Source organism: Leuresthes tenuis, unplaced genomic scaffold, assembly GCF_036924035.1.
Source record: "Leuresthes tenuis unplaced genomic scaffold, fLeuTen1.0.hap1 SCAF_10, whole genome shotgun sequence".
Taxonomy (NCBI): Eukaryota; Metazoa; Chordata; class Actinopteri; order Atheriniformes; family Atherinopsidae; genus Leuresthes; species Leuresthes tenuis.
This window is the reverse complement of record NW_027325364.1, coordinates 30,104,015-30,125,413: the sequence shown is the minus strand read 5'-3', so window position 1 is coordinate 30,125,413 and position 21,399 is coordinate 30,104,015. Positions and strand designations below refer to the sequence as shown.

Here is a 21,399-nt window from a genome sequence, read left to right as displayed (position 1 = left end):
ACCAGGTGTTGCTGTTCACTGCAGATTTTTCTTGATCTGTAACTATTATGGTGGTTGCGCAGCTGAAATGTCTACATCTACATTTGTTTTCTTGCAGTAGAAGTTTGAATATTATACAAGTTTATATATATATAAAGTATAAGTATATATAAAGTTTATATCGTTTTTTTTTTTTTTTTTAATTATTATTACTTCAGACATGAAGAGGACTGACAAATATTGCCATTGTGAAACAATATTTGGGTAGACTTTTGGCCTTCACCATGTCCTTAAAAATAAATAAAAAAAATGCTAATGTTCAAGGTTAACTTGAATATGTAAAAAAAAAAACAATTTGATCTAAATGAAAATTACAAAAACAAGTTTTATTTACTTGCCGTTATGTGTGTGGTTACTGGGACCCTGTTCATATAAATGATTCATGGGCAGCTGCTCGGCCATGACATTAGGAATTTCAATGGACTGGATCAGTTTTAGTATATTTGGATCATGAGTCTGCACCAAGAAGTGTTCTCTTAAACAAAAAACTTTGATATAACATGGTTTTAAGGCTACTATTAAATTAAGTAAATCCAGATTGGACCAATAATTTGGATGCATTTCATTGTGAAATAGCTTGAATTCTGCATGTATTTGACCCCTATCCAAGCCATGTTCACTTATGCTGGGCTTACACCAAACGATTTTCAGTCCCAGACTAAAAGCTGACCGTCTTTAGGAGTCTAACTGGAGTCTCGGTGCTCTCCCGTCATCTCGATCGTTAAGTTTAAGGTGGTAATCTGCAGTCTGTGACTACGTTTCATACCAGTCTTTCCCTAGGCTTGGGTTTGGGATCATATAAAACGTGTTTAATATTATCGCAGGTCGCAGTGACGTAACACAATCAACAACCAATAGATGAGCACTGAGAAAATCGGAAACAGGAAAGCAAACGGTCCGTAACAAACATGTCGGCGGACGTAGAAGAACGAGCGACAAGCAGGCGAAAATGGACCGTCCAAAATTCTGTGGCGTTTTCTCTTCTTTTTGTTGGGTTTTTCACTACAAACCACTGCACAGACAAGAGCAGCTGTAGCTAAAAGCTGCTTCTCCTCCATTTTTGTAAAACTTTTGCTGAGCATGATGGGGGAAAAAATTGCATGATGGGAAAAAAATCTAGTTGTAGTCTCATAAATAGTGACCCTACAAGATTCACAGTCTTTGTAAAATCTTTAGTCTGGGACTAAAATCTCTAAACACTAGTCTTTAGATGTGAGATGTTAGCCTTTCAGAGTCTTTTCTAAGTCTTTTGGTGTGTGGGTAGCATTAAGGAGGCGAACTTGCGCTGTGCTGCATTTTCAGTTGTTGCTGTTTCTGGTTGTCAGGTGTTTCTTTTCTGTCTTGCAGTTTTTCCAGCTTTTATCAACCATTTATTCTTCAGCACTTGAAATCGAATACAATTATATATAATGATAGAGAAAATGCCCTTCATCCTCACCTTCCTTGCTTTAGAGATGACCCCTTCTAACCAGATCTGATTTGAATCAAAAAAGCATGAATGTTTCAAGAGGGGGAGGCAGAAGGTATTGGAGTAATTGCAGTTTTGTTGGCTCAATCTGCACCTCCACATACAGAGAAACTCTTTGGATCTATTTTTTATTTAATACATATACAAAATGATTTTGTCACTCACAGAAACTAAAGAAATCAGTTGTGGCTTGCAAAAATATTCACCCCATGGCGTTTTTCCTTGAGGTGCAAAGAAATAACCAGCCTTTTACTATGAAGCTTCCAAATAAGATCTGAACATCCGAGTGTCACGTGGCATTTGTATTTATTAACACCTGTTCTGGGATGCCCAAGAGTCTGCAACATCACTAATCAAGAGGTACAACCAAAAAAGTGACTCCCGTGAAGACCAGTGAGCTCTCCAGTCAAGTCAAACTTCCATTCATCCTTTTTCTATACCCACTTAATCCAACTGTAGGGTCGGGGTGGGGTATGAGCCTATCCCAGCCACCAGTGAGTGAGAGGCAGGGTACTGTGATGGACAGGTCGCCAGTCCATCTCAGGGCCACACACACGGTCATACTTACTCCTATGGACAATTTAGAGACACCAATTAACCTAACATGCATGTTTTTGGAAGGTGGGAGGAAGCCAGAGAACCCACACATACACGGAGAAGATGAAAACTCCACACAGAAAGGCCCCAGCCAGGAATCGAACCTGGAACCCTCTTGCTTTGAGGTGAAGGTGCTAATCCAAGTCAATCCAAGGTACAAATGGTTGGGCTTCACAATAAAATCCAAATCCATTACAGGAAACACAAGAGACATGTATATGGAAAATGTTTCTGTGGCATAAATTGAAAGTCTGGAGCAAACTCAACATCTCTCATCTACCCAAGTACACCATCCTCACAGTGAGGTGTGGTGGTGGCAGTATCATGCTGTGGAGATCTTTTTCACCTGCTGCAGGCACTGGGAAACTGGTCAGAATTGAGGGACTGATGGATGGGGTTAAGTACAAGGACACCCGTTTCAGTCTTCCAGAGGTTCACCTTCGAGCAGGACCCGTAAGCATAATGCCAAAACAACACTCGTGGTTTAAGGGAAAATGCAAACTAAATATGCTGTAATGGCCTGCACCTGAATCCAGCTGAGAATATGTGGCATGACTTAAAGTCTGCAGTACACCAATGGAACTCATGCAGCTCATTATACACAGTTATACACACCAGGCTTTTTGTTCTTTTTTTTTTTTTGCATAATTTATTTGTAGCCTCATAATAAGAAACATTTAGCATCTTCAAGGTCGTTGGCAAGTTGTTTAATTTGAATTACAAAAAAAGAAAACAAACCAAATAGCCATTTAAATTTCAAGTAGCGAGGCAGCAAAATAGGGCAAATACAAGTGAAAATTAAGACATTTAATCTTTGTTCATGAAGTATTATTGGATTAATCTGACTAAGCAGACTTGGGGAGAAAGGTGGGATTCTACTCTTGGACTATTCTTGGACCGATTGATGACTGTGTCAGGCCTTGTTTGAACTGCAACCAGATTGTAAACATATTTGAAAACCTGGGAGATTACATAAAGGACCCAAAACAATTTACTGTAGGGATTTCATAGGATTATCCAGCTTTAACACGTCTTCTGTGGCTACTGTTCTGTTTCTGGTTCTGAGAGAGAAAACTGAGTAAATGCTGTCATCTTCACCTTTGATAGGCACACATGAAGCACCGTGAGTAAACTATTTGTCTTTTTTTTTCTCAATTGATTCTTTTTATGGGAAATTGTGGTTTACATAACAACTGTAACATCCTGAATTTGGTTACCATGGAATGAGCAACATGGTGACTGGTGTGGAAAAAAAAACCCTTACCCTAAATTCCTACTATCACATGATATCCACAATCTGGTGCAGGCTGGTGTTTGTTTCGGTTGGTTTTCCTTCCTAAATGGGAATTCTTGTCTAAAGTACTCTGAGTAATTTAAACACATAGGTGAGTAAGTGAGTGGCGATTATAATCAGAGCTGTGCAGATCCAACGATTCATCCGTCATTTCCTCTCGTCCCTTCTGATAATGACAAACACACACAGAGCTATCACATAATCCTCTCAAACTTGGATTAGGTTTGTCTGGCAGAAGCTACCCTGTCTGCCAGCCTCTGTTGCCCACAAATATTTCATATATTGTCAGAAAGTTTCCTGAGGTTGCCTCAAACAAAATCAAAAAGAAAAACGGTTTAATATACACGTGAGTGAAAAACAAGTGTCATTTTTTAGCTTCTCTCCTGTAAGACACCATGTCAGTTAGTTTTTTTTTATTTTAGAAACCATTTGAAAACCGAAGCTTATTAATAAAGTTTATTATGGGGATTTATAAGAGACTGTTTATTTAGCTGATAAGTTCCATGTGTTTAATCTGCTGCCATGAACACAGACGTAGTTCAAGCCTCTGGGCTTCAGCATGTCTTCAGACTTTATAGGCCCTTCAACTGTACTGATTTAGCTTTTTTTATCTATTTTTTTAAAAAAGGCATTGGTTTTATTCAGCAGGTTACATTCTGCTCACAATCAAACAAAGACCAAACAAAATTTATTTTAAAAACAATTAAGAGAGGAATAGTGACGGGAAATGTTTTATGTGCGCGTGTGTGTGTGTCAACAAAATAACAGAATTAATAGTTAACTGAAAATAATAATTTTTGATATATTCTTCTTTTTATGATCACTATCATCATCATCATTATTATCATTGCTGTTATTGTTACTATCATTGGTACTACTGAGATTTGCATGTTTCGGTTGCCTTGTAAAGCTTTAGAAAAAAAAAAAAGGTCATATTACTTCTAGTGAAAGACGTCAGTAGAGCCTATTTTACTTTGGTTCAAACCTCGCGATGCAATTTGAATTTCTGAGCTAGAACGAGAACTGTGAACAACAGAGCGAGCTCTGCAGGAGCTGTTGCCGTTCGAAACTGAGCGGATAGGTGGGACCGGAGACGTGCAGAAATTAGTGCCAGTATCAGTGTGGAAGTAATTCGCGACGCTGGAGCGACACCAGCGAAACATTAATTCAAACGTCTTTGAAGAGCTCGGCGTTTGTTGGTTGTTACTGTCTCTGGAAGAAGTGTCACTAGCAACAGACGGTAGGTTCTCACCGTGTCTAGCTAACCATGCTAGCCAGCTGCTAACGCTCGCTGTGTTTGGTCGTTAATTAGCTTGTTGGCATTCTGGTGGCCGTCAGTAGTGCCAATTTTTACCTATAGAATATTTCTTGTCACTGCTATATTGTATTGATGTGCCCCGGTACCTGTTTGGAGACTTGCACTACATGTTGACAAATTGATACTTTACGCCAACTGATATAAAACTGAAGTATTTACCTAACCTAGCTACCTGTCGAACCTTCTGAAGATGTTTAATGTATGGGCATTATAAATCAAAACAGCAAAAGCTGCTATGTTCACATTTTCAAAATGACAATCACTGCTTACCAGCAACTATAGAATTGCTAGAGATCACATCGTGGTCACTTAAAAGCAGGGTAGGACAAAGCTGGAGTGTGTTCCAGGTTTAAGATTTGAAAAATGCAAGCAGCAGGAGGAAAAGTTAGAATATAAAAAATAAAAGGCTTTGCAACCTTACGCCTGTCACAAACGGTAAAACTAAAAGGTAAAAACCAAGAGAAAGACTTTGAGATATGTTTGGTGAGAAGCCAGGTGCTGTAATGCCTGACCCTCACCAAACTTAGCAGGAGTAGCATCATTAATATGGCCCTCCTTGAAAATGTGTTCGACATTCCAACAAAATGTATGAAAAGTGTTTGTAACTTCATATGATAGGAACTCACTTCAACAGTTGGAAGGGCAGTTCTGGTGATGTGAGTGGTAGTACTAATAAGGTCTGTGAAATTCCACAGGCGTATTTTAATCACCTATTTTTATGTTCCTTTAGATCATGATGAAAAGCTTAGAGTTTATGCACATGCTACAAGACCTCAGTGTTTCTCTTTCTGGCACATTTGTTTAACGTTGCTGGATGGAAACGTCTCCTACACAAGTTTCTTTCAGGCTGCACTTTGCAACTCCAAGTTGCTTTCGTTTGCTGTAAATTCACGCACAGTGCTCGGTGCAGTTGAAATGGTCTCTCCTTCTTTCGGAATCCACTTTTGAAGTTCTGCTTTGCATATCTGTTCTTTGGTTGACTCTTTGTACACTCTTATAGTGTCAATTGTTATTTCTAGATTGAGAAACACAAGTGATTGGAACAGTAACAATGTTTCACCTCGTAAGAAGCACACATTCCGCAGGAATTTGTTCATGCTTTTTTATTTATTTATTTTTTTTTAACATTTGACAATCAAAACTGCTAACATTAAGCAACGTGCAGCTGCTTATTTGTGGCAGATTTTCTAAATAAATGGCCAGTGAAGATAATTATTTGCCCTGTTAAAAAGAGACCTCTTGTAACAGCAAACTAGAAGCTTAGATTTTACTGCACTTGTCAGTGATACATTTCTGTGCTCTTTGAGTAATTTTGTACTTAATTTTTATGTAATTTCCATGATCTTTGCATTCTGACCCAAGTTTGCTGTGGTAACCATATATATGGCATTGCCCATCTTTGTTAGTATGCCTCTTTGGCATATTATGTAAAGAACAGGACCCTTTATTTTAACTTTACAGTGATGTAAGGTTCTTTTCACATTGGATCGCCTTTCCTTCTTCAGATCGCTTCTTCTTTGGTTAAATTTCTTCATGATTAGACTGGGATATTTCTTACAATTAAGCCACTGTATCAGAGACCTGAAGCAAATGAGTGCCTTACAGAGCTGTGCCATAAACAAACACATGGCGTTAACCCTCAAAACATCTGACGAATAACATCTAGAGTTGCATTGATGCTTGAATTTTAAATTCAATATTGATACCATTTTTTAAAAGAAAAAGTAAACAGGACAACAGGCTAATAATAGCACTTTCTAAATCTAATTAAACGTGAAATTAAATTTTTACACTGCATTACAGTTAGATAAATGCCAACTGATTGCGTAAATTGTAAATGGACTGTACGCGTATCACACTTTTCTTGTCCAGGTGACCTATCAAAGCACTTTTACACTACAAGCCACATTCATCCAGTTACACACACTGCTACAGCACTTCCTTGTCTAAATGGTGAATAGGGTATTAAAAAAAACACATTATAAGCTTAGAAAAAACAGAATAATTTACATTGTTTTTACGCCACTGTAAAGTTTGATATCCTATATAGGAATATTACAAAAATAAAGGTGGTCATTCTATCTGGAGTGTGGAACAGAGCCAAAAACAGAACCTACTGTTCAAAGATCAGCTGGTAGACATTTATCATATCAGATACTGTATTGCAAGGCAAAGCTTCATTTTACCATTACAGAGTTATCATTCCATGAGAGAAATGGTAAAGCAAAAGACATAAAAGACATTATTAAATCAGAAAACAAGACTGTGTGTGTGGTTTCAATCTTATGTCAGGCTGTATCTCTAGTGCATTGCTGTCCTGATGCTGATGGAGATATACAATAGAATAAACTTCTTTCTGCTTCTTTCTATCTCATTTGACTCTGGCTTCTCCATCCCATTTAAAATAATACAAAATTATACATAATCCTCGTGTCTAAAATGAAGATTATGTAAACGTGGACACACATTTACACTTTTTTTTTTTTTTGTATGACAGCCTCGTCAGCAGGGATGGAAATTAATAACATTTTATTAATACCGATGCAATTATAAATGTTTCTTATCAATCCAGTTCTTTGAACAATTCCTAACCCTTTTTTTCCCCCCAAAGAAAACCAAGTTCATCACACAAGGTTTTTTTTTTTTTTTAAAGCATCAGCACAGTATAAACGTTAGACTGTGTCTTTATCAATCCATACAGACAATGTAAATAGAATACTTAACTGATTAGAGCTGAAAATCAGCAGGCAACGTAATGATTCTAGACCCGCATCTCGTAAAACTAGAGTTACAGATATTTTCATTTTACAGGATAAAAGACTGCAACCTTTTCTCGAGGGCTGCATTGGGATTGGGTTCCGCCGACCCAACTCAAATCTCGCGGGAGCGGGCGGTATGAACTTTGCTGAATGTTGCGGGCGCGAGCGACTTAAAAAAAAAAAACCACTGAGGGATCGGGATGCAATGTTGCCAGGTCACGTATACGGTAATTATCATATTTGTATGATAATTTTGCCCGGTGTACGATGTACGCTCAATAATCCCAAAAAAGGCCACATATATGATCATTTGACCATTCTGTGAATGTGTGGTTATAATCGGTTGTAATCAGTCTGTCGAATTTTTTTGTGAACCCTGAAGGCATTTCCATGTGACAAGTTTCAAGCCAATCGTGCTTTTCTATGTGAGCTACAAGTGACGTGCATGCGTTTGCTGCAGAAATTCCTAACAGTAGGTGGCCTCCAGGCCTCTTTATTTTATTTGGCTCATTAGTTCCCACTCATCATTGTTTACGGAGGACATTTACCCTAATGCAACTGCTGATGCAAAGCCGTGAGTGCCTGTTAGACGCTATTCAACACTCGAGTGACTATAGCGCATCAATAGACTTGTTATTTTAGTTATGACAGATGTACGATAATTTCCCTCAAAATACTATAATTTTATGTCTCTGGTACAATGTAGTAACATTTCCCACCTGGCAACACTGTTGGGATGTATCCTAGCGACAGGATGTCAATAAATGATGTGGAAAGGAAGCTCAAAGAAGGTCTTTACAGCACAAAGACAAAGCAAGGCAAGTCTGACATTTGTAGAAGTTTCTCAATTGTCCATGAATCTCTTTATTAATGGCCTATAAAATTACGTGTTTTCTCCTGCGGAACGGGAGAAGAAACAAAATCAATGCATTTCTATTATTGTGCGGGCATAAATTCTCAAAGTTTTGCGGGTGCGGGCGGGAATGTAACACACGTTGTGGATGCGGGCGGTAATGGTCTTTTTGACAAGGGCTTTACAAATTATTTTGAGGTCTACATTTGTTAGAGATATTGGGCGGTAGCTGGATGGAAGTATGGGGTCTTTTCCTGGTTTCTGTAGCAGGATAATGTTTGCAGAGTTCATGTGTGGGGATAATCTGCCATTCTGCTTAACTTGTAATACCATTTTGTGAAATGTAGGTGCCAAAACAGTCCAAAATTCTTTGTAGAACTCTGCTGGAAAACCATCTGGTCCTGGGGCTTTGTTACTAGGCATATGTTGAAGGGCTTCATGGAGTTCTCCTATAGAAATTTAGCGGGAGCGGGATGAAGAAAACAGTCCCGCGCAGGGCTCTGACCTGTTCTACCTGAAATATGAATCTTCTACTTTTGAGAAAGGGTGCAAACATTTCAGGACAGAGTAACATTTATTCACACTTGCATCACCTAAAATGTTCCCTTTCTGTGTGGCAAATCTAAAGGTAGCAGTCAACAGCCAATGTTAGCAGTAGCAACTGTTTCTTTGTCATCTTCTAAATGGAGGACATTGGATAATATTGTTATTGTTTAGGCTCTTTTAGACAAAGAAAAGTGTGCTAACTATGGTGCTATTTTTATTAGAACACGTATGAACTGTTGGCTGCTAAAAGTGTTGTCAGAAAATCGATGGTCTGATACTATGCAATACTAAAATTTTGCATTTGGAGGGATATTCATTTGCAACAACATTGATACCAATATCGGCTTCTTTTATTACCTCAGCTGACAGACGACTTCTTCTAAAACTTCGTCGCAGACAGACACACAGCTCCTCTCTTCATTAGTCGCGGGAAACTGACACACAGCACAGAGCTGCTAATGATTCCATCATAAACCTAACTTAGTATTTATTTAATTGGTCAAATAACTTCAAATGTTACTTTTTGAAGACAGTTAAGAGATTTTACCGCAGCACACCAGGGTATCTGAAACATGTCCCAAGGTTTTTTTTTTCTCCCCTGAACCATCGTCATAGTACATGGAGGGAGCCAGAATCTCTTCTGGCTGTGTGAGTGAATAAAGAGTTAATGCCAACCTGCCTCACAGTCATAACAATGGGAACAAGTAAAACTGCAGGGATCCTCATCTACCTGTGTCTATCTTGTGTTTTTAAAGTGTATTGAATATTATGTGATCCGAGAGTCCCACGTTAATGAAAATCATAAGATGTGGAAACGGAGATCCTCCTCCACAATGAAACTGTCCTGCGGTTTATGAGGTAAAGAAGTGAAATACTCGGCACTTGTGTACTTCATTCACTATTTAATGTCATAAACTGCACTGATGAACTGCAGCGGGTGTGTTGGCAGCTTAAAAGACAGGACCCTTTATTTTAACTTTACAGTGATCTGCGGAAGAGGCAAATAAAATTCATTACAGCCAAATGCAGTACAAGTTGCCATTCACTAATTTGACTAATAATTATTCAAATAACGGAGTTAAAGGTAATCTGACTCAGAAACGACACAGTGTGTATTTATCTCACTGAAAGTGACACTGACAAGCACATAAAGTCAGCATGCAACTCCACACATTAATATTTATTTAAAATCAAGATTATTTCTAATACATTTTTGTTATAAAACAGTCAAACTGGCTAAAATAGAAAAACCAAACTGCTTTTTTATCTTGAAGGATATAATTGATATTAAGGGTATTAAAGGATATTAGTTAGATTTTATAAATTTTTGTGGCTTCTGTGTTTTAAAAAAACAGTTCTTCTTAATGTTTTTCCCCTTTATAAACTGCTGCATTGTTATAAAATTTAGTTATGTTTATGTCATCTGTTTTGACCAAATTAATGCATTAAATGAGTGGTAATGCGGAAGAGGAAATGAGCATGAAAATGTTTAGTTTCAGTTTATTTGAGTGGGGCTCCTTTTTGTGTTGTTGCTATTTTTACTTGGGAGCAGCAGTGCTGCAAGTGGAAAAAATCAATCTGGAGCTGTTTATCAAAAACATCTTATGTCACAATGATGTGTCATTTCCCCCCCAGTGGTTATGGAAATTTTATAAAGTTTCTAATGTTTTCCTTTGTAGATACTATATATTTGAGTATGGTAACAACTCATGTTCCTAAACACTAGCACTTAGGCAGTTACATTCTGCTTTCCAGCCCTCTCCATGTTTTGCTCCTGCTGCTCCCTGTGCTCACATAAGGATGCCAAATTCTCTATAAAGCTGCTCACATTCACATATTTTTCTTTATTCTTTTATGATATGATATAAAGTGAGTCTGTAAAAGTATCTTTCACTGATGCATTTGACCTTTTCGAGGAGAAAAAGCCATCCTTGTTTGCCTGCTGCTGTTCCTCCTCGTAATTCACGTATGCCAGACAGAGGGGGCTCAGCCCAGTGTTGCCAACACATGTCAAGTTGGCGTCACGGAATTGGCCATGTGTGAACTTTGTCACCCACACAATCTACAAGTTTCACTTAAAGTTTTTTGAGACACATTTTTGTCTAGTCGGGTTTCAGATGCCTCTCCACTCAGCCCTTTTGTCCAAATATGGTCACATCTGGGTCCAAAAAGACCAAATTGTTGTACTCTGAATGCTGAATTTAGAATTTAAAACTACTGCATTAGCAGAATTTATTGTGCTTACTGGGTGCTAGAGGCAGTCCTTCATAGTCTGTGTTGGGGAGTCAGATGCCTCTGAGCAAAGTTACAGATTATCTGAACTTGTGTGTTCTTCTAAAGAAAGGTCATTATCTCAGCATGCTGACCCAGCCTATGTTCTCTGTGTTTGTCGGACCTCCCTCTCTTGCTCATGGTAAACACAGCTGCAAGGCCAGAGGGTGGTGGCCCGGCCAACACGTCAGAGTGCTATCATTAGCTCATTCAGATACGAGGTTAATGACTTAATCAAACTGCTGAGTGACTGCGTTCACTCATTCATTGATCAGTCACTTTTGAATTAAAGGTCCTTGTGGTTTAATTCAGACATACCTGTGAAAGGGATGGTGAGAGCTATGGTCTGTGCAGCAGTTGCCATTTGCAGTAAATCAAGTGAGGTCATTGCACAGTTGGTGAAGAATTGCAAAGGTATGCATTAAGGTGTAATATTGATGTATTATAATAATGCCAGCGTAAGTGCCAGCATTTGTTTTGTTTTTGTTTTTTGTGCTGCAAGAGGAAATGTATCACATTCTTGCAATTTACTACTTAATTCCTTTCTATTTCACACCCTTCCTGAGCTCTTAGCTGTCTCAGCTGAGCAGCAATGTCAGGATGCTTACCTCATCTCTGCCCCCACCACCTTTTGACTGTTGTGAGGGAAAACTGAGGGGGAAGTCTGAGAGGAGAGGGACAGCTGGAGACTGTACTGGCTTTGTTGGGTTTGGAAACTTTTTTCCTCTTCGGCCTGCTTTGACTCTCTTTGTACATTCAACAATGCGTTTCTTGTTCATGCTGCTGTTGTGGCCGATATATTTGCTCCATCTTTAATTCTTTATTTCACAGTTAGATTCTGATCACAATGTACGAACAAACATTTACAGATGCCTATTGGCTTTATTTTTCTCTTATTTTATATAGCATTTTGTGATGCAATTTAACCCTCTGCAACAGGATAAGATAACCAGTTGTTTATAATAATTAGAATCTCTTCTCTGAATATGTTTGTGTAAGGTTAAACCTGTCATTTGAATACAGCCTCGAGCCATATGCCCAGTTTTCAGCTTGCTCCACATTTTGGTTAAAAGAAAGGGCCTGTGTATGAGTTTAATCCCACATCAGTTAATAGTGGCTCAGCTTGCCTGCCGGGAGGTTGTTGTGTGTCTGCTCATGATGCAGTGGAAGCCTTGTTTATGGATTGACTGTTCCCAGCTCTATAGAAGCCCAGGAATGTGCATTGAAGCAGCATTACACAGGAGACAAGCAAGAAAGGAATGCAGTAGGCAGGATACTGATTGAGTGACTACACTGGCTCATCTGAGTGTCCCTGTTAACATTTGTCCGTTTTAACATTTGTGCTTCCGTTATTCTGAACTCTGTCATGTCTGTTGTCAAGTGTTGTTTTCTGCTTGTATTCCCATCCATTTATGAATTGGAGGCTGAAGCTATCGAATAGTTTGGTAATAGAGTATTCTATCGAATATTCCATCAATTAATCGAGTAATCGGATAAAACATACTTAATGCCTAATTAAAACCCAATTATGAATATACAATAGAAAGCATTGAAGTTGTGCTGTTATGGAACGCCTGCTCCATCTTGCAATGTACACACACCACGATGTTGTCCTTAATTTTTAATTTAAAATGATCCCACACCTTCGACATCATATGTCTCGCTGTTTTCGATCCCAGCGTCTGCCATTCTGTGCATCAACACTGTCCACACACGTTACCAAAAGCCTGCTTCCGTCTTCTTCCCCTTTGCAGGGTACGCATAGCCTGTAACGTCAGCACGTTGTGTCACACTAAAATTAAACTTTAATTAAGATTTAATTGAACGAGGCTTCTAGGCAGAGGAAATTCCTCTGTCATGTTTGTAATCAAGTTACTTGAGGAATTGTTTCAGCCCTATTATGGATCCCCCTTTTAAAGCTTCTTCAGAAGGAACCCTGCAGTATGCCTTTGGCTTGATTATTGCAGTGCTTCCCATCAATGCTGGCTATTGGTCTAATAGTCTCGTTTGAATCCAGCCAGGTACTTGTTGTCTGGGTGCATTTTAAGGACTCTGCCTCTGCTTCAAGATAATGCATGCAAATGACAGACAAACCTGCTTATCTGTGTCATTTGCAATCAAACCGGTTCAATCTTTGTGCTTTATAATGTCCCAAAGGCAATATTTTACTGAAATTCAGTATTACAATTTAGATGGTTTGTCCTGATGTCCAGAAGTTAAAGGTATGATATGTCAATTCAGCCTGGGCCTAATTAAAGTTCCCTTTTAAGAATAATTGACAATATGTAAAATAGTTTAGGCAGTTTTTGATTTACTTCAAAATCAAACTAGTTTTTTTTTTTTTTACATCAGAAAACAATTGGTATGATTTTTATGTGCAGTTCAGTCAAGGTACAATTATAGCTTGACCACTATCCTCATCCCTGTATAAACGCACAGGAGGGAGGTCGAGGTATGAAATGAAGAATGTCCGATGCTGTGACCAATCACGCTACTTCTAACTTCCCTGGTGGTAGATCATTGCACATGTAAGTATAGCTAAATGAACTGGGGAGACGTTGTCTTTGCATTACTTTAGTGGTGATTTTTGTCAGATGTTGCTGTGGTTATGAAATCTTGATTATTTTTTTATTAGAGCTGAGTGACAGTCTAGAAATGTTTTAAGCACGTTGACACGTAGTTTTAATGTTTTTATTTTCAGTCAAAATGTCTGAATGAAAAAGAAGAAAAAATATGTGAATGAGAGTAGCTTAATTGGGAATTTGGCTGTATTAGTATATTGTGCATTACGTTTTTTACAAAAAGATTGAACGTTGGAGCATGTGTGGAGTATCTAGGCCCATTTGAGTCTGAGTGTATAAAATCAGGAACGATCGAACTTATGTAGTAATTTTCTACTTTGTCTGATCAGGCTTATTTCCAACCAGCTTATTAATATGGTAAGTTGGAAAGTTATCAGTTGGTTCTTTCAAAGGTTCCTTAACTGATTGTTAAGTTGGTTTGTTTTTGCCTGTATTTGATTGTATTAATGATTCTGTAATATCAAAGTTTTTAAGTTTCTTTTTCAAGTTGAGAGGGCCAATTAAGTTTGGCAGATAGAGTGATGGGGAGTCTGTTTTCTGGAGCGTTAGTATAGAAAGTACATCAAAAGGCTGGAATTTTTTATTTTTTTAAATACAGTTTTGATTTGGATATGGAAAAAAGAACCAATTCTCACATAACCATGAGGGTTATTGGGGAAGCTTCACACATTACAGGAAAAGGTGTTTATGCACCATGTCAGACCAGCTGCAGTATCTGTGCATCTCCTTTTGCAGTTTTCTGGGGAAAAAAGATTTAAGCTGATTTAAAATCAATTTATTTTTTCAGAAAACCCTCAGGCTTAAGAAGGCTGTATTCAAACATCCAGCATTACACACGGTTTAAGAATGCTCTGTTTGGACAATGCCCGTGTTCTGAATGAGTTAACAGGTTTGGGGATTTTCTGAATGCCTACATTATCCAAATGAAGTTTCAGTTTGTATCTTTTAAGTTCGCATTCTTTTTGAATGCCAGAGTGATTACCACTGGACTCAGTAAGGGTGAAGCACATCTCTTGAATTTTGAATATATGTAGCATGTCACTCCAAATCAGAGGATGATGAGCATCTCTCAAAGAGAATAAGCCAGCATAATCAAAATCATATCAACCTCATCATTATTGTAAATGATTTTTTGCTGTAAAAATCAGATAAAAGCTCTCTGGATCTAAGTTTACAAATTATAACCAAAAACGCAGGAACGCTGTTAAGTCCCTTTGTTAACATCCACAAATCGATGGACTGTTGGTTAGATAAAATAATTAATTATTTACCATGGTACTTTTTGTTTTACCAAGAAACTTCAAAGCATGAATCGCTGCATAAGGAAATCTGTGTTGCATTTGAAAGTTGAGCACATGTTGTTTCTCAGCATGTATTTAGTCAGAGCTGCACTCTCTCAGGCTTCAGTAGGTTAGTTTAGGTTAGTGCTGGAGCTGGAATATCTAATGAACTCTGTCTTTAAGGAAATATCTGGCATATTTACCAGCTGTCATCTTTTTTCAGCTTCCATATTCTGATTTACTTGTGCTAATTTATAGTACAAACTCAGTAGCTTTTTCACATTATTCGGTGTTGATACTTTGTTGCCTGCAAATCATATGCATGTCAATGGTAGAAGCTGTCCTTTAAATACCGAAGCAAAGCAAAAAATCTGGGTACGCGGGCATATTACAAGATGACAATGCTAGAATCTGTCCGGCTTAAATTATATGGAAGTGGTTCAGGGAGCATGAGACATCATTTTTACACAGGGTTTGCCTACCACAGAGACCAGACCTTAACCCCACTGAGGAACTTTGCTCGTGCTAGAGAAGACTTAATGCAGCAGTTAAACTATCCCAGCAATTGATACAAAATTATGGTAGTGAAAATTGGGACGTCGCATCAGCTTAAACCAGTGTTTCTCAATTCCGGTCCTCATGACCCACTGCCCTGCATGTTTTCGAAGTTTCCCTCCTCCACCACACCTGATTCAAATGATCAGCTCGTCATCAAGCTCTGCAGTGGCCTAATAAGGAGCCATTCCTTTGAATCAGGTGTGGTGGAGGAGGGAAACATCAAAAACATGCATGGCAGTGGGTCATGAGGACCGGAATTGAGAAACACTGGCTTAAACAAACATTGCCATGGTGAATGTGTGCTGTAATCAAAGCTAAATGAGGTCCAGCAAAATATCACTGAACTTATGTAAAGAGCCATTTCTGTTTCAAGATAAATGAGAATCATTTTTACACATGGATCATTCAATAACCATAACATCAGAATAGGGCTGGGCCATAATACAAAAAATATGAATCATGATTTTATTTTCTTCATTGAAAATGCATTACACATTAAGCCTTTCAAACTGCGCTATATGCGTGTGAATTTCAGTCAATCCAACATGGCTTCCAGCAATGACAGCGGAGCAGTAAGTGAAACATCTACTTGAACATGTTTTCTACTTAATCCCCTTGTTATGAGAAGTTGTTTAGTTATTACTCTTAGTTGCATTAATTGTGCAACTATCAATGCAAGCCAGCCAGCTAAGCGAGGGAGCTACGCTAGCGCCTCTGCATGCCAGGTTCAGGCTATCTTTTCAGAAAGTTCAATTTCTTGAGAATAAAGTCACTGTTTGACAGGGTCTGTCGCCCCAAGCTGAGTAGCAGCTTGGGCCTTTGTGCAGTTATTAGCTCGGGAGCTGTCCTCGGCCCCAAGCACACCAAGAGAGAATACAGTCAGGGCTGAAGGCAGTGTGCCATTGTAGACTACATTTTTTTCCCCTTGTAATCCAAGGTTTTTATAACAAATGAAGGAAGGATCTCCTGTAGCTGTCTGTGTTACAGCAGTTCTGATTAAGCCTCTGACTGCTGACAGACCATTTGCCATTTCTGCTGACCGGAGTGTCTGATGTTGAGCCATACACCCACACACGGAGCTCAGTTTTTATTTCTGTTGACTGTAAAACTGTTGAATTGGATCCTGTTTTTCATTCCTGCACAATGCAGAGGAAAAATGCACAGTGACAGGTGCACGCCTCTACACGTATAGCACGGTTTGAATGGCTTAATGTGATTGGCTTATGAGTACTGTAAATTCCGGACTATAGAGCTCACCTGAATATAAGCCGCACCTTCTAATTTTAAAAAGAAAATCCAATTTGTGCTTGTATAGGCCACACCGGATTATAAGCTGGTGTCCACATTGTAATATGAGATATTTACACAGAAAGATGTTACACGTAAGGATTTTTACTTTTAATTAAATGCGTATGGTAAACATACACAAATACATCCTGCAAATGCTTTTTTTTCGAACAGTGCCCCTAACATGGCTGGTTTTAAAAAAAAAAAAAAAAAAAAAAAAAAATTTAAAAAAAAGACAGTAGCTTACCAGGAAAAGTCATTGATTGCTTCTTCATCTTCCTCCTGTCCTCCTGCGCACTAAAACCATCTTCTTCAGTGTCCGAATTGAACAGCCTCAGAACTTTGTCACTCAGTTCAGTCTCTTCGTTGTCGCTCTCACTAATCTCATCTCAGATTGATCGCCTTGAATTTAAAAGCTGCATCATATGCATTTCTTCGTTAGTTTTCCATGTTGAAGGTGAGTACAAATGACCGATTTACAAAAACTAAACAAAATATTAATTAATTTTATTGGTCTAATGTTTTTGGCGGCATGAAAAAAAAGAAGAAAAAAACATTAGCCGCACCGTATCATTAGCCGCGGTGCTCAAAGTCTGGGGGAAAAAGTAGAGGCCTATAGTCCGGAATTCTTATTATTGGCTGAAACAAGGAAGATATTTGATTGGTTGCAGATCATTTAAAAAAAAAAAAAAAAAAAAAGAAGACATTTGTGGGTTGACGCAGGTCAGAGGAGTCTCAAAAGTCCCACACAACTGCAGTGAAGTCCACAGGCCAGAAGTCGTTTGTAAAGTTGTATTTGTGTGCATCAGAAATACATGTGTGAATCTTGTCCTGCGTATTTATAAATCATCCTGTGCAAAAATGTTGCTATTATAAATATATATATGTATATATATATGCATGTGTTATGATGGCCAGACACATTATCTGTTGTCACATATAGTTGTAAATAACAAGGGACATTTATTTTGGTCTATCAGTGGATTTATTTAAATTTTGAAATGTTTGTCAGAGAGATGGACATAAATTTAGTTTTGATCCAACTCTACATCAGGATAAGGACATTTTGGCCAAATATTATTAATATTTCTATTAAGTTCTGCCTGTCTTTACTTTAAGAATATGTAAATATTTTTTTTAGGTTACTTTCTTTTGACTACACAGCATTTATTATCTCCATATTACTGATGGTAAATGCAGAGAACGTGTCGCTGCCTTTCTGCTGGTTTCCACAGCTTGATGTTGTTGTCTCGTGTCTCTTGTACTTCGCTGTTCTACCAAAGTAACACAAACTATCTTTTTTTGTTAAATGAATTCAGACTTGGTAAGATGTTTGTATTGACTTTTTTTCTTTGCAGGTTTATCATCATACAGTATAAAAACAATGACCTAAAACAGTCACTTTTCATAATGCACATTTAGGAATTTTTAATTCAATTGAAGCAACTAATTTGAAAACTTTTGGAATGTTGTCTTTAAATAGATCATTGTGACTTTTATCCTCTGTTTTGTAGGTAAAACAGTGCTGTCTTGTACAAAAACTTTCTTCTTGTCACTAAATCTGTGAGGGGAAATATATTGAAGTTGGAGATGAAGATGCCACATTACATTCTTCACATGCTCCTTTAGCATTTTTGGTCACTTTCACAAAAATTCATGTTCATGTTTTTCTTGATATTCTCACATTTTTACAATATCCGTGATTTATTTATTTATTTATTTTCTTTCTTCTTTCTACATCCACCTATCTTCATGCTGTGTATATAATCCCTTCAACCAGCTAAAGGCAGATTTTGATTGTATTAACGTCCTTAAATTGGTGCACTGAATGAGAAAAGCTTTTACTGCTGACCACTGCCTGTAGCCAAGAAGCTGACATAGTTGTCTAATTTTGTGAGGTGGACGTAGCTAAGGCCTTCGCATGAGACAGCTGTCTCATTATACCTCCATCGTCACACATGCACGCACGATTCTCGATACCCAATTCGATGTCATGGTAAAAAAAACTAAACAATAAATTCCATGTACTTCAACATACTCATTTATTCAAAACATTTGAACATTACAAAAAACAACAGTGGCACTTGCATGTAGCCTTCAATGAATAAAAAGAATACACTATTAACATTACAAAAAAAGAACAGTGGCATGTAACCTACAAATAATAAATAAAGTATTTAAAACAAACAATACTGTGCTTAAAATACAATCAATCCAGTTTTTATGGCATAGCACTCCAATGGCAGTACCCAGCTGAGACAAAAAAAGCTTAACACTATAGATCAGAATAAGAAGAACACTGACCGGGTTCCAAATATCAAGCGCAGCACTAGCATATGTTACAGGTCCTGAGTGTCAGGACTGATGAAACAGTGATGTGCACAATCTGAAGAATAAATAAACAGCAGAGAACAATGAAGACCGGAGCGCTGCTGTTAGCATCCAGATTCCGTCTCATTTATTGATTACAACAGAACTGTTTCGGTGTACAACATTGATGCTTTACATGACCTTTCTTTTCCTCAAACGTAATAATTACGTTTACCACCTCCTTTTATTTTGCCATCCTTCACTTCAATAAAGGCAACTAAGTGTATTAAACAGGATTAATTAACTGTTCTGAGCTTTACTGCATTTAACTGCATATTGACTGGTCTAAACATCAACATGTACTCCATTTTTAACTTACTACCTATCAAAACTAGTATTACCAGACTTATAACTAATGTAGAATTTAGCATGGCATTCTTTCAACATTAACCTCAGAATTCCCACACTTAATGAACAGAGAATGGTTTCTCTCTTTACTTTTAACTTCAGCTGGACTCACTTTACTTTCAGTGTCACTAAATAACATTCATTGAAGATGATTTAAACAAAATCATTAGAAAACTCCCAAAACCGGAGTTGGTCAAATATCAAGGTCTTTTAACCAAGTCCCGCGAGACTTCCCTGGCGCGGGCTAGCATCCTGTCAAGCTAACCCTCTGCTGATAAAACTTAAATATATTAGCAGAACGGCGCACATAAACCGTGTCAAAGTACCATCTACTACTAAAAGAATCTGTAACCATTTTATAATATAGTTCTGGTGTGTCCGCCCCGGAAACCAACCTGGAATCCACGCCCCCCGAACCCAGGTTCCACTTTACCACTACTGTTATCACATTAAGCTCAGGAAAGCACTAAATACAGGCAGGTTAATATGCCGATATACAAACAGAATATTATTTGTTCGTTTTTAAAAAATATGTGGTGACCCCTTTTTTTTAGGTGCACCACACATATAGCCTTAAAATAAGAAAAACATCTGACACAAGTTGAGGAACTATGAAATGTCCAGCTCAAACTATATTGCTTTACATAAAAATAGCAGCAGTACAGAATACAATATTATGGGCTACCATTTTGTGGAGAACCTAGATTCCTATAAGAATGGCATCACTTTTCATGACTTCTTGAACTTTTTCTTTGCCAATTCAAGGTTTTTAGTTGTTTTGGGTCAGTCTTGACCATCTTGGACTGACAGAAATCCCTGAAGTCACTGAATACACCCCTCAGAAGCCCAGCTTCAAAGCTACAAAGATACCTTCTTGCAAAATCGGAGAGCTGAGGTAATGTACTTCCATTGGTTTTCCACCAGGAGAGAGGATCCTCATCAGCACTAAGTTCTGGCATTTTGCTGTATACCAGAAACTCACCATTCATCTTATCACTTGGGGAGAGCCCTGCTTGAGTTGAGGTGCCATCAGTGCCTTTCTTTTCTCCTTGTATACTTGAAAGCAGCTGTTTCAAATCAGCCTTGGACTTTTTTGATGTCTTGACTTGAGGCCTTTGCTTGTCTTGGCACATGGGTTCCACTTCCGTCATCGGAAGCATTCCTTATTTGGTCCAGAAGACTTTGTTTGACGTCATCCTCAAGTGAAACAAAGCGGTCTTTAAACCTGGGGTCAAGGTAGGAGGCAGTGTTCAAAAGAAGCTGTAACTCCCTGACATCATTACGTTGCTTGAGATATTCTTTGATCGAACCCTTCATCTCCCTAGCAAGTTGCAGGGGTGGGAATCTTTGAGCACTTCACGATTCGATTATGATTTAGGGGCTACGATTCGATTATAAAACGATTGATGGGTCTTTAATTGATTTATATTGATGCACTTTTTCACATTTCTTTTTGTCTCACTAAATAAGCATTCATAACTTACAATTTTGAAAAACAGTGCATTTTTATTCAGAAATGAGAGTTGAATTAATTTCCATTATATTTTATTAAACTAATGGAAATGTGTGCAGACTGGAAAGTTATGTCGGGTGGAATCGAGTTAACCCCTAAATTCCACTAAATGTTGCATCTGTGCTCCAACACGGCAGCGGAGCTGATATATTTAAATTCTTATCAAAGACTGTGCTTCCGCCGGCTTCGTCACAGTTTTGTGGTGCTCCGGAGCCTCCGCAGCAGATATAGAGCTTCTATTTTTACCTGACGCCGAAGCACAACACAGCACCACAGAGCAGATCGTGCGGGACAGGAAGTCGCACGCAGAAACAAA

The 21,399-nt window shown here is 38.1% G+C and overlaps 1 protein-coding gene across 1 annotated transcript in view; it reads left to right on the top strand.

Moving 5' to 3' along the window:
- The first annotated feature begins 4,423 nt into the window (after nt 1-4,423).
- Nucleotides 4,424-21,399, top strand: part of LOC140316874 (E3 ubiquitin-protein ligase RNF19A-like) — a 39,807-nt gene continuing 22,831 nt past the window's right edge. Inside the window, exon 1 of the mRNA XM_072394920.1 lies at nt 4,424-4,638. The gene's annotated coding sequence lies outside the window, so the exon portion shown is untranslated. The remainder of the gene's footprint in view (nt 4,639-21,399) is intronic.